The 12344-nt window shown below is 35.7% G+C and overlaps 1 protein-coding gene across 4 annotated transcripts in view; it reads right to left on the bottom strand.

Moving 5' to 3' along the window:
* The window catches only part of LOC150105170 (uncharacterized), a 127401-nt gene that overhangs the window by 26055 nt on the left and 89002 nt on the right, over positions 1-12344 (bottom strand). The gene's annotated exons all lie outside the window — the stretch shown is intronic.

Raw genomic sequence — 12344 nt, 5'->3', positions numbered from 1 at the left:
TAAAGGAGTAATTCTCAACCACAGCTTTAGTCTATCACAACAAGTGGTAGACTAATTTGGAGGAAAATTGTTGACAGAAGAATAGTAAAAATGTAAACTTAATCATGTAGTACTGTCATAGTACCTATATACCCATTGATAGTACATATCAGGAAATTAATGAATAACCAGATTATACCCATATTGATTTTAGAATAACTATTGATTACAGATAATCCTGAATACTTTCTCTCTCTCTCTCTCTCTCTCTCTATATATATATATAGAAAGTTTTTTACCTTGGGTGTAAATACGTTAAAGATACCAAGAAATTTTATACTTGGTTTTAATCCTTTTCCCAAGTAAGCAAAACAAAGTTTTGTGTGTGAAATATATTCTGGTCTGAGCTACATGTATACAGAAGCTAATGATTTCATATCATTTGTCTTAGTATCATATCACTTGCCTTAGTATCTTTAACATATTTTACACCCAAGGTAAAAAAACTTTTTACATCTTTCTCCATTCCAGAGATTTTTATTAAGAAGGTCAAGCACTCTTTGTTTACCTGTATATGAGATATATATGACTTCTGCATTACTTCAACCTTGGTATCTCTCCCTGGTTTGGCTCCCACTGAAGCGACCTCAATAAAGGTCGAAACCGGTCTGGGTAGTGGCCCTTCCCATTATGCATTGCATTATACATGCATTTAAGGGGGGTGCACTTTGTATTATCGGATACATACTAAGGCAAGTGATATGAAGTCATTAGTCTCTATATACAAGTAGCTCAGATGTAAATATATTTCACATGAATTCACATATTTCATGTGAATATATATATATACACTCGGGTCTCTTTTTATGCGAATTTGAAGTTATGCGGTATAGTATGCACACAGATACGAGACCTTTCGACACTTCTGCGCATGTCAACAGAAGGAGAATCTATTCTGATAATAGGGTAATCCAGCGTTTCTCAAACTTTTCCTAGGATGGAACACTTCACAAATCCTGAAATTTTCATGGAACACCTTGATTATTTTAAATTAAGGGGATAAAAATCCCTTATTGTTTTTCAGCCAGTATGCGAAACTCTAAGATTGAAGACCTTTCAACCTTTTTTGAGGTCTCATCAGTGAGTAGCTAGACCTAGATGATATCAAAGTTTTTAGCCATACGAATGCCATAAAGGGGTGCCACTATATTGTATTATAACATATTATAATTAAGAAGAAAAGCCAAACGGCTATTTTTTCTGGCGAAGTTGATAAATTAAGGGGATAAAAATCCCTTATTGTTTTTCAGCCAGTATGCGAAACTCTAAGATCGAAGACTACGATTTACGCGTTTCATGCCGACGAACTATCGGCGAATCCAAGCATAAGTGACCACTTGGTAGTACTGTTTGGCTTTCCTTCTTAATTATAATATGTTATAATACAATATAGTGGCACACCTTTCTGGCATTCGTATAGCAAAGGTATTTAAGTTCTTCACTGATGAGACCTCAAAAAAGGTTGAAACCGGTCAGGGTAGTGGCCTCTCCTCATAATGTAAAGCAGAATTACATCTCCTAGGAGCTGTGTGTTTTTACATTATGAGAAAATATCAAGAATAGTGAGGGATCTTGCTCCACCTTTGCATCGAGTTGCCTTGGTGTGGTACTACCAAGTGGTCACCTACACTTGGATTCGCCGATAGTTCGTCGGCATGAAACGCGTAGATTGTAGTCTTCGATCTTAGAGTTTCGTATGCTGGCTGAAAAACAATAAAGGATTTTTATCCCCTTAATTTATCAACTTCGCCAGAAAAAATAGCGTTTGGCTTTTCTTCTTAATCATAACCTTGGTTATTTTGTAATGTATTAATTAACAATTAATTGTTAATTTAGCTGATTATTATTAATTAATAATTAATTAAACATAAACATCATTAAATTAATTTGTGTTGATTTTCATTAACAAATCCCATTCTGATCACCAAAAATTTATAATATTATTATAAGAACTTACGAGCGAATGCAGACTTTTTCTCCTGTGTGCTGATAGTTTTCCCCTCCTTTTGTACATCCTGGAGATTAATTTGTAGGCTGGAGGTGGATGAATCACTATCTGTTGCACCACAAACACCTTCAATAAGAGATTTCTTAACACCAAAATTAAACAAAGACCTTTGTCTCTTATTCATATTAAAATTTAAATCTGTAGGCCTATTACTTTTAAAAAATCACAGCACTATGGTTTCGAAACAAGCGCTTTCACCCTACAATGCGGATTTGTGAAGAAAGTATTCAGTATTACTAAATCTTAGAATCGGATACAGACTACCTTGATCTTCAATTTCAGTGGATAAATTTTCTTTATACTTCCTTGCTGATCGGTCACTAACATTTGCAACACAGATGTTATTTCATTCAGTTTTGAGAATAGAGGATACGCCACACATTGTTGTAATCGGCTCACAGGCAATTTTTATGACTGGTCATAAACAGTGGTATTCCCTTTCCCGAATGTTGAAAGGTTTCAATGTGTGAAAATTAACAATAATTCATGAATACTTCCACGTTTAAAAATACACGGCTTGGTCATCACTAACATTTGCTACACAGATGTTATTTAGATGTTCTAGGTCTGAGCTTTTCGACATATTCACGAATGTTATTCTCCTCAGAATATTTCTACTATAACATATTTATTCATGAAAAATGCTTAGAATACTAAAATGACAAATTCCACGAGACTTCTCGCGGAACACCATTTTTGGGAAACCTTGGGGTAATCAATCCGTATTGTGGGATGAGTTGTTTATTATCACACGGCAGAAAATTAACTTCTCTTTTATGATCATAGCAGTTTTTAAAGTGGTAACTATTTTGCTTGTATAACAGTTGGAAAATTTTACCTATAAAGCACGTGATTTTGCGTGTCATTGACCAATTTGTTCTTCGCCATGGTACATAGTGAAAAGCATGTTGCAGCACATTCTGGCGAACGTGATAACATGTAAGCAGCGAGTGTTAGTGAAGTTTAATTTTGCATGTGAGTAAGTGTTTGTCTTTTTATTATCGAAAGTCTAAATTTTGCTAATTGTTATTTTAAAGATTTAATTTGGCCCAATGAGAAAAAAAAGTAACAAAGAAAATCAATTTCTTTGGAAATGAAAATTGCAATTTTAGATCGCTTAGCAAAAGGAGAGGGATCTACGGCAATTAGTAAACATTTTAATTTAGGCAAATCTACTATACGAGCAATTAAAAAGAATGAAGTTGTGATAAGAAAATCTGTCATTTCTGGCACAAAACTAAGTGCCAAATTATCATCGTACTCAAGAGATGCTTTATTAGAAAACACAGAATGAGCGCTCGTAATTTGGATTGAAGAATTAACTCAAAGAAGAATTCCTATAAGTGGTTATTTAATTAAACAAAAAGCTCTTCGGTTTTATGAACAGATGAAACAATTGGAGCCGTCTACTTCCGCTTCCCAGGCTGATAAAGAATTTGACTAGCAAATGATGGTTAACCGGGTTTTTAAAAGGAATGCACTTCATAATGTGAAGATTACAGGCAAGGTTACAGCAGCGGCCAAAAAGTTTCAAGAGAAGTTAACCAAAATTATTGAAGATGGTGGATATTGTCCCAATCAAGTCACGCTGACGAAATAGGATTGTTTTGGAAGAAAATGCCTAGTCAAACTTACATCGCAAAGTCTAAGAAAAAAGCAAGTGAGTTTAAAGCAAGCAAAGATCGAGTGACGTTGTTACTTTGTAGCAATGCATCAGGAAATCAAATGCTGAAACCCCTCCTAGTAAATCGATTTCTAAGACCACGTGCTCTAAAAGGCAAAGATCTAAAACAGCTGCCGGTACATTGGATGGCTAATACAAAAGGCCTGGGTAACAACTGCTGTATATACTGAATGGTTCAATATTGCTTTGTACAAGAAGTGGAAACATATATGAAGCAAAAAGCTCTAAATTTTAAAGTTTTATTAATTGTTGACAATGCACCAAGTCATTCACATTTAAAACATCCAAATGTGCAGGTAGTGTTTTTTCCACCCAATACAACAAGCATTATTCAGTCATTAGATCAAGGCATAATTGCTACTTTTAAAAAATATTACGTTAAGCACACTTTTCAATTTATATTGAATAAACTAGAAAATGAATCGTTAACAGTAACTGACGTTTGGAAAAAAATTTCTATTTTTGACTGTTTAAATCATGTTGCATCTGCTATCGCTGAAATAAGACCACAAAGTTTAAATGCCTGCTGGAAAGCAGCTTGGCCTGAATGTGTTGCAAACAGTGCAACCATGCAAACATCTACATTATCAGCTGAAATCATTACTTTGGCACATGAAATTGGTGGAGAAGGTTTTGATACATTTAGCCAGAACGATGTAGACGGATTGCTTGTGGATAATGCCTTAAGTGACGATGATATTATTGGATATCGTTGAAGATCCAGAAAACGATAGTGATGCAGAAGAAAAGCCTGTCCCCCCTGACTGCAAATATAATTTGAAGTTTTGAACTGTGCAATAAATTGGAAAATTATTTTCTTGTTAATGACACAAATTCTGAACGAGCCTTTAAATTCCAACGTGAGCTGAAGAACTGTATGTCTGGATATCGCGAGCTGTATAAAGAATTAATGAAATCATCATCGCAAAGTTTAATCACAGATTACATTGTCAGAAGAAACAAATCAGCACAGAACAGGGGTGAAGCTAATTCTGTTTGTGAAGAACCATTGCCTTTACCATACAGATCTGATGCGCTGGCTATCTCTTCTGGTGATGAAAGTGATTTTGCACCAGTTCGCAAACATTGCCAAATGTGGTCTAATAGCGATGATAATTCTGATGACAAAATGTAAAAAAAAAAAAAAATTGTTACTTTTCAATAAAATTAAACGAATAAAGCTTTAAAACAAACTTAGGCATTCTTATTTTCCTGAATTTTCATAAACTTTTTTATGCAATTTTAGGATTTATTTTAATTCATTGCTTCGGTTTTAGAAAATTATGGAATGTATCCCTAATTTTTCAACATAACTTTAGGCCTTTTTTTGTGCGATTTTTTATATGTGGTTTTCTGTGGAATGTATCTACCACATAAAAAGAGACCCAACTGTATGTGTGTGTGTGTGTTCAGATGCTTTGCAGATGACATAGTTATCTTTACTTCAATTGTGCATGAATCACAGCCTCGTATCCATGAACCCCAAATTGCTACCATAACAGCTGGCCTAAAGATAAACCTAAAGAAGACTCAAATTATGCTCAATAGCTATGTCCAACCAAAAATAATAAAAATGAATAATGATGAAATTAAACATATAGATCATTACATATACTTAGGACAACAATGGAACAAAATTAAAAGATGCACGATGCTTGTGTTTCCAGCATTTGGAAAATTACATTCAATATTCAAAAGCCAACTACCATTATGCCTGAACAGAAAAGATTTTAATCAATGTATTCTTCCTATATTGACATATGGCCAGTGGCGGCTTGTACATAAGCACTGCGACACTACAGCCCCCCCCCAGGAAAAAAAACGGAAAAATTAAATTTTGTTTGTGCTAATAAATACTAACAATGCTTACATTATATAAATGCAATACAACGTTAAAGGTTACAGCTTATATTTCAACATTGACTGAATAGTTAATAATTGGAATTCTTGGATTAACGCTTCAGATTACGAAACAAATGCACTGCAATCTAACGCAGTGTCAGAATTATCACTTTCGGTCAGTTGCGGCTAGACTCGCCGATATTCATTTACACTTGTCACTGCACGTAACAAGTGAATCCGACACTGCTCATTGAGCTCATTGTTGCTACAGATAAATTTGTATACTTGCACATGTTATTTCTGTAAGATACAAAACTTTTATTATTGGTGTGCGTTTGTGGTGAGGATGAAATATTTTTGCCAAAAGTTTTGAATCTCACAGAAATAACATGCTCAAGCATACAATTTACCTGTAGCGACTGCTCGTTAAGCAGTGTCAGATTCACTTGTTATGTGCAGTGACAAGTGCAAACAAATATCGGGGTGAATATATGTCAATTTACTTATTAATAAATTGGTCACTGATTAGGAAAAAATGAATTATTTTTCTTATATTGTATATGCAGCACTCCCCACTTATAATTTTCACCAGCCACCACTGCATATGGCTGTGAAATATGGACACTAAAGGCAAAGGAAATTCAAAAATTAAGAACAACACAATTTAGTATGGAAAGAAGTATGTTTGGTATCACAAGACGGGATCACAAAAGGAATTATTATTATTACATGACACCTCCATGGACTCATCAATGGAGGGTATCTACTCTCCAACTTTGTGTATCCACTACTCAATCCACCAACTACAACCCCATCTACCATCCACCACCACTAATGTTTTCACTGATGATCACAAACATCCATGTCTGCGGCAGGATTCGAAGGCGCAGCCATTTGGCTGGAGAGCGGATACCCTAACCACTGGGCCAACCAAGCTGACAATATGTGGATGAATATGTGAATAAGAAACCAAACCAAACCAAAGACTCTGATGTCATAGGAAGAGTGAAACATCTGAAGTGGCAATAGGCTGGGCATATTGCTCGAAGACGAGATCAACGATGGACAAAAAAAGAAGTGGATTGGATTCCAAGACAGATAAAACGACCACGACACTGACCTAAATCACAGCAAATTGATGATATCATCAGATTTGCAGGAGTGACTTGGGAAAGGAGAGCCTTGGACAGACAGTTTTGGAGTAATCTTGGAAAGGCCTTCATCCAGCAGTGGATTCATAATGGCTGATGATGATATATATATATATATATATATATATATATATATATATATATCATCATAAGTTCTAAGAAAATACAATATCAGAACTTTGTTCACTCCACTTTCAAAAATCCGTTTCGTAATAAGCCACACAAAACCTTGTCATCATCATCATCTTAAATACCCTGGTGCATATAAAATATTGTGTGATTGTGATATTCCTTATTTTGGGCAGACAGACAAATCTGTCAAATAGCATATGGAAGAACACATGAGGGACATTATTTACAAGAGACAGCGAGCCAGTGCATTATCAAGTCATATCCTTTACTCGGCTAATCCTAATGATGAAAGCCAAAGTCACACAGTCTGCTGGGAAAAATCTACTAACATCTTCCGTTGCAATGATGAACTAGAGAGAAAAATAGTGGAATCTAAGGAATTCAATCCTGTTCATCTAAATAATAACTTGAGCTACAACCTCCCAGATAGTCATTCAGCTGTAATCATGTACTGGCGTTCACGAGATGCTACTAGCACGCACTTTCCCAACAATACTACAAACGAAAGAACAGCTTTAAATACAACCACAATGTTTTAATGTCAATTATGTATAGCTCTCTATGTTGTTCATAGTTTATTTAAGCTTCAGTGTTTTTTCTTTCTTTTATAATGTCACCTGACGAAGTTACAAGCCGAAACTAGTCGTGTTTTAATATTAAAACCTTTTTACTTAAATCTTGGTTTTAGTCATTTAATTCGTTTTAAAAAATATGCACGTTAACTGAGTCAATGATCATTCTTTCACACATAAACACACATATGTATATACATACATATATTGTAACTTGTATTAACTCGGGTTGTAAACATTTTAAAAAATAATTATACTGACTAGGAACATCGAGAAAGGTATGATAAAAACTTTAATAAAACATGACTAATTTCTTCGGAACGCCGACTTCTTCGGGTGTATAAATAATTACAAAAAACTAGAAAAAATAACAAGATAAAAAATGGACTTCTCATATAAACAAATTAGGAATAGCAACAGTCAAATTTGAACTGGTGTCTGCATGGCAGGTCTAACGTGAAGCATAAGTGAGTGGCAACTGACTCCAGAGCGCCAAAACTGAATTACTGCGCTGTGAAAGTCAGATAAGCTGTAGCTTAAATTACTGTTCATGTGTGATGGGTCCAGAACTATTTCTTTTGATTCTAAGATACATCTCTCTAGCTCATCACTGCATTTATGGATATTGGTCGTGAGATTCCAGTGTATCTGGTGTTGACACTCTTCTAGATTAGAGTTAGCGGGGATAAAACATGACTGGAGAGGGAGCTTGAACGGATTCTCTTGTAAGAGATGTCACAATGATGTTCCTCAAGACGTAGCGAGACAGACTTAACGGTTTGTCAATAATAAGATTTTTCGCAGCTGCAGATGATTTTATACACTCCTGAAAACTGAAGTTGGTTGTGTTTTGGTTAGGGTTGACTCAGGAAATCATGAAGTTTTGGTAAGGATGGTGAAGTAAGTTTTAATGTTAAATTTCTTCATAATTTTTGCCAGTTTTGGTGATAGAGAACTTATGAACAGCAATTGAATGTGTGTGATATGATTGGAGTTATCTTCTTGCTGAGGTTGGAGACGTGGATATAGACGTTTAGTGATGCTTCGAGGTGAACAGATTTTGTTCAAGAATGTGCTTTTTGAGGTGGTTATGTTCTATTTGAAGATCTTCTTCTGAAATAAGAGATCTCGCCTGATCTCTTATTAAATAATACCAAGTTTCTGCGGAGAGAAGTGATGAGACGAAGCATGCAAGTATCTATCTGAGTGAGTTGTTTTTTGAAAATTTGAGATAATCCTAGTGATCTTTAAATCCAAAAAGGTGAGTACGGCGTTCATCTCGAGTTCTGATGTGAATTTGATGTTCTGGTGACGATTATTGAAATGATCCAGGAAGGTTTGTAACTCCTCTAGACCAGTGTTTCTCAACCGGTGGTCCGCGATGATGGGACAGGTGGTCCGCAGGCAGACTTAAATTAATTAATTAAATATATATTTTTTAATTATCCAAACAAAATAAATTAAAATTGAATAAGTAAGTAAAAATTATTGAAATCAAATGGAGCCTTCAAAAATCCAGCAGATAGAGTCAGAATGTTCAAAGGTGGAAGCAATAAAACTTGTTTTTCATTTCACCATCATCATCATCATCATCATCAAATTCCTGCCATGTACCCTCAAGGGGTGTACAGGATATGACAGTACTACATGAAAAAATTACATCATTACTAACTTCCTATCTACAATTTTCCTCCAAATCAGTCTGTTACTTGTCAAGACTCCAACATTATCAGATCTTATATTTCTATCGTCTAAGGCACTTTGTACCGTATCAATCCACCTATATCTTGGTCTTCCTCTGGATCGTTTTCCTGCCAACCTGGCATAGAACACTTGTTTTGCTAATCTTTCCTCTCCCATTCTATTTAAGTGACCATACCATCTGAGATTAGCTCTGCTAACGCATTCCTGGATGCTGACAATGTCAAGTTCTTTCCTAATATCCTCATTTTAATATGATATTGCCATTGATGCCATCTGTTCACGCCTCTAATCTTTCTCAGGACTCTCATATCTGCGGTCTCTAGTCTTTGGTCAAGTGTTTTACTTCTGACCCAGCTCTCAGATCCATAAGTTAAAATTGGTTTGAACACAGTCTTGTATACAGCTAATTTAGTGCTCCGACTAATTTCTTTCTTATTCCATATGAATTTATTCAATTGACTTCCCACGATACCAGCTTTGCTGATTCTGTTGTCTATTTCTATATTTAGTTTACCATCTTCAGTAAAAATTGTGCCTAAGTAGCTGAAATGTTTTACTTGTTCCACAGGTTCTCCATTCACAACACAGTTGACATTTTCAATGATTCTGCCTATTTTCATTGTCTTTGTATTTTTATTGCTGACCTTCATACCATATCTATTACAACAGCTATTCAATTTAGTCAGAGAATCTTGCAGACTTGTAGCGGATTTATTTAGAAGTATAACATCATCCGCATAAAGCAAAGAGCTGACATTAACATCACCAATTTTGATATCAGGTTTAATACCACATTCCTTCATAATGTGATCCATATAGATAATGAATAACAGAGGGGATAATGTACATCCTTGTCTCACACCAGATTTAACATTAAAATATCTTCCTGTACTTCCTTCAATTCTAACTGCTGACTCACAACTCAAATAAAGACTAAGTATTGCTTGATATAATGCCCCATTGACACCATATAACTGCAGCGTAATGAATAGCTTCTCTCTTGGCACCTTGTCATATGCCTTTTCCAAATCGACAAAACTTAAATACAGATCTTTGTTATGTTCCCATGCTTTCTCGACTATTTGTCGTAAAGTGAAGATCTGATCCTGACAGCCTCTATTTGGCCTGAATCCAGCTTGTTCTTCACCAAGCTTTTCTTCCACAATTCTTCTCAACCGTTTCTCAAGTATACTTGCATAGATCTTGCCAGGAACACTCAGTAGGGAAATACCTCTGTAATTCTCACATTCAGTTTTATTTCCCTTTTTATATATGGGTACTATGAGAGCTCTACTCCAATCATCGGGAATTCGTCCCTCTGTCCAGGCTTTCTGAACTATGCAGTGCAGCCACTGTAAGACTCTTATACCACCATACTTCAGCATTTCTGGTCGAATATCATCTACTCCTGCTGCCTTTCCACATTTCAAGCCTTTGATGGCTTTTTCTACTTCAAGTATGGATATGTATTCCTGACTGCATGCCTGGTCAGTGTTTTTTATCACTGTGCTGTCATCACTGCTTGTTTCATTTAGCAGTTTTTCAAAGTAATTACTCCATTTCTCAAGGATATCTTTTTCTCCTGTTTTCATTTCACCTTTATCATCTCTAATTCCTTTTACAGCACTCTTTCCTCCATTCCTAAGCTTCTTCAACAACCTCCAGAATATTTTGCCACCTTCTTGATATTTATTTTCTATATTCTTGCCAAAGTCCTCCCATGACTTTTGTTTAGCTAGTTTTACACACTGTTTAGCTTTCTTACATTTGTCTCTGTATTCTGTAAGAGTAAAAGCTGACTTATTTGCCAGGAACTTTGATATGCTTTCTTCTTTTCCTTCACTGCCTCTTTAACTTCCTGTGTCCACCAGGGAGTTCTGATTTTTTTTATCTTTGCACACAACCTCACCACATGCCTCTCTGGCAGAATCAATCAATGTTTCCTTCAGAGTTTGCCACTGAATCTCCAAGGTTTGATTCCTGTTCTCAAACTCTTTCATTTTCTTTTCAATAATATTTCTGTATTTTAGTCTACAGTTTACATCTGAGAGCTGCTCAACTTTTATTCGCTTTAAAACTTTCTTACATGTTATTCTTTTCAATATGAAATTCAATTTTATCCTGCTCAAGACTAAATAGTGATCACTTCCAATTTCAAATCCTCTGTACACTCTGGTGTCCTGCACCAGGGAGAAAACATCACTATCAACAATAACATAGTCAATGAGACTTTTCTTATTCCTAGCCTCTTCTCTCCATGTGAATTTGTGCACATTTTTATGTTGGAACATGGTGTTAGTAATAACCAGTCCATGTCCTGAGCAGAAATCCAACAGATATTTGCCATTATTATTAGCTTTGCTCTTTTCTCCAAATTTTCCCAAAATATTTTTGTATGTCTCACAATCATTTCCTACTCTACTATTTAGATCCCCAACAAGGACCAACTTTTCCTTTTTCATTGTGTCAGTTGCTTTTTCTAAAGCCTCAAAAAATTTCTCCACTTCTACCTTAGTAGAACCTTCTGTGGGACCATAGGCACAAATAAGTCTCATTGTCCAGTTCCCCATTCTCATATTTGCCCACATTACTCTACTTGAGACTGACTGCCATTCAAGAAGATTAGCCTCGTATTTTGTGTTGAATACTATGGCTACTCCTTCTTTTCCTTGATTGTTATTGCCTGAATATAACATTTTGTATTTATTGCTCAGAAAGATCTCACCAGTTTTGGTCTTTTTTGTTTCAGTCACCCCTATTATGTCGATCTGGTACTTATCTAATTCCTCAGCTAGCTCCATTTCTTTGCCATTCAGGCTTCTTATGTTGATAGTACCGATCTTTAACTCTGGTGATGTTGAGTTGGGGTTTGTTTTTAGATTTGTTCCAGTAGCTGACTTTTCGCTGTTCGCCCTGGTTCCCTGGCGAAAACAACGGGGGCCTTGTTTAACCGGGCGACGCCCCAGCAGGCATGAAATTTTGTCATGTTGTACCATCATTTTTTATTTTGGTTTAACCAATAAGAATACAATTTGGTCGGCTAAATCCCAAATTGCCAGCCCATCCTCGTTCGTTCAGTATCAAAGTAGATACCCAACAGGGTGCACCATGAGAAGGTGAGGATTGGACATTAGGTCAGAAGCCCTGGTCGGTTCTCCGCATTTCTTTAAAGGCTATGTGGAGGTCTCCTCTCGGTTATACAGCTTTGACCC

The sequence above is a fragment of the Typopeltis vanoorti genome, chromosome 7 (assembly GCF_054136105.1).
Source record: "Typopeltis vanoorti isolate ZY-2024b chromosome 7, IOZ_Tvanoo_1.0, whole genome shotgun sequence".
Lineage (NCBI taxonomy): Eukaryota > Metazoa > Arthropoda > Arachnida > Uropygi > Thelyphonidae > Typopeltis > Typopeltis vanoorti.
The sequence above is the reverse complement of the archived record's forward strand: the minus strand, read 5'-3'. Positions and strand labels throughout refer to the sequence as shown.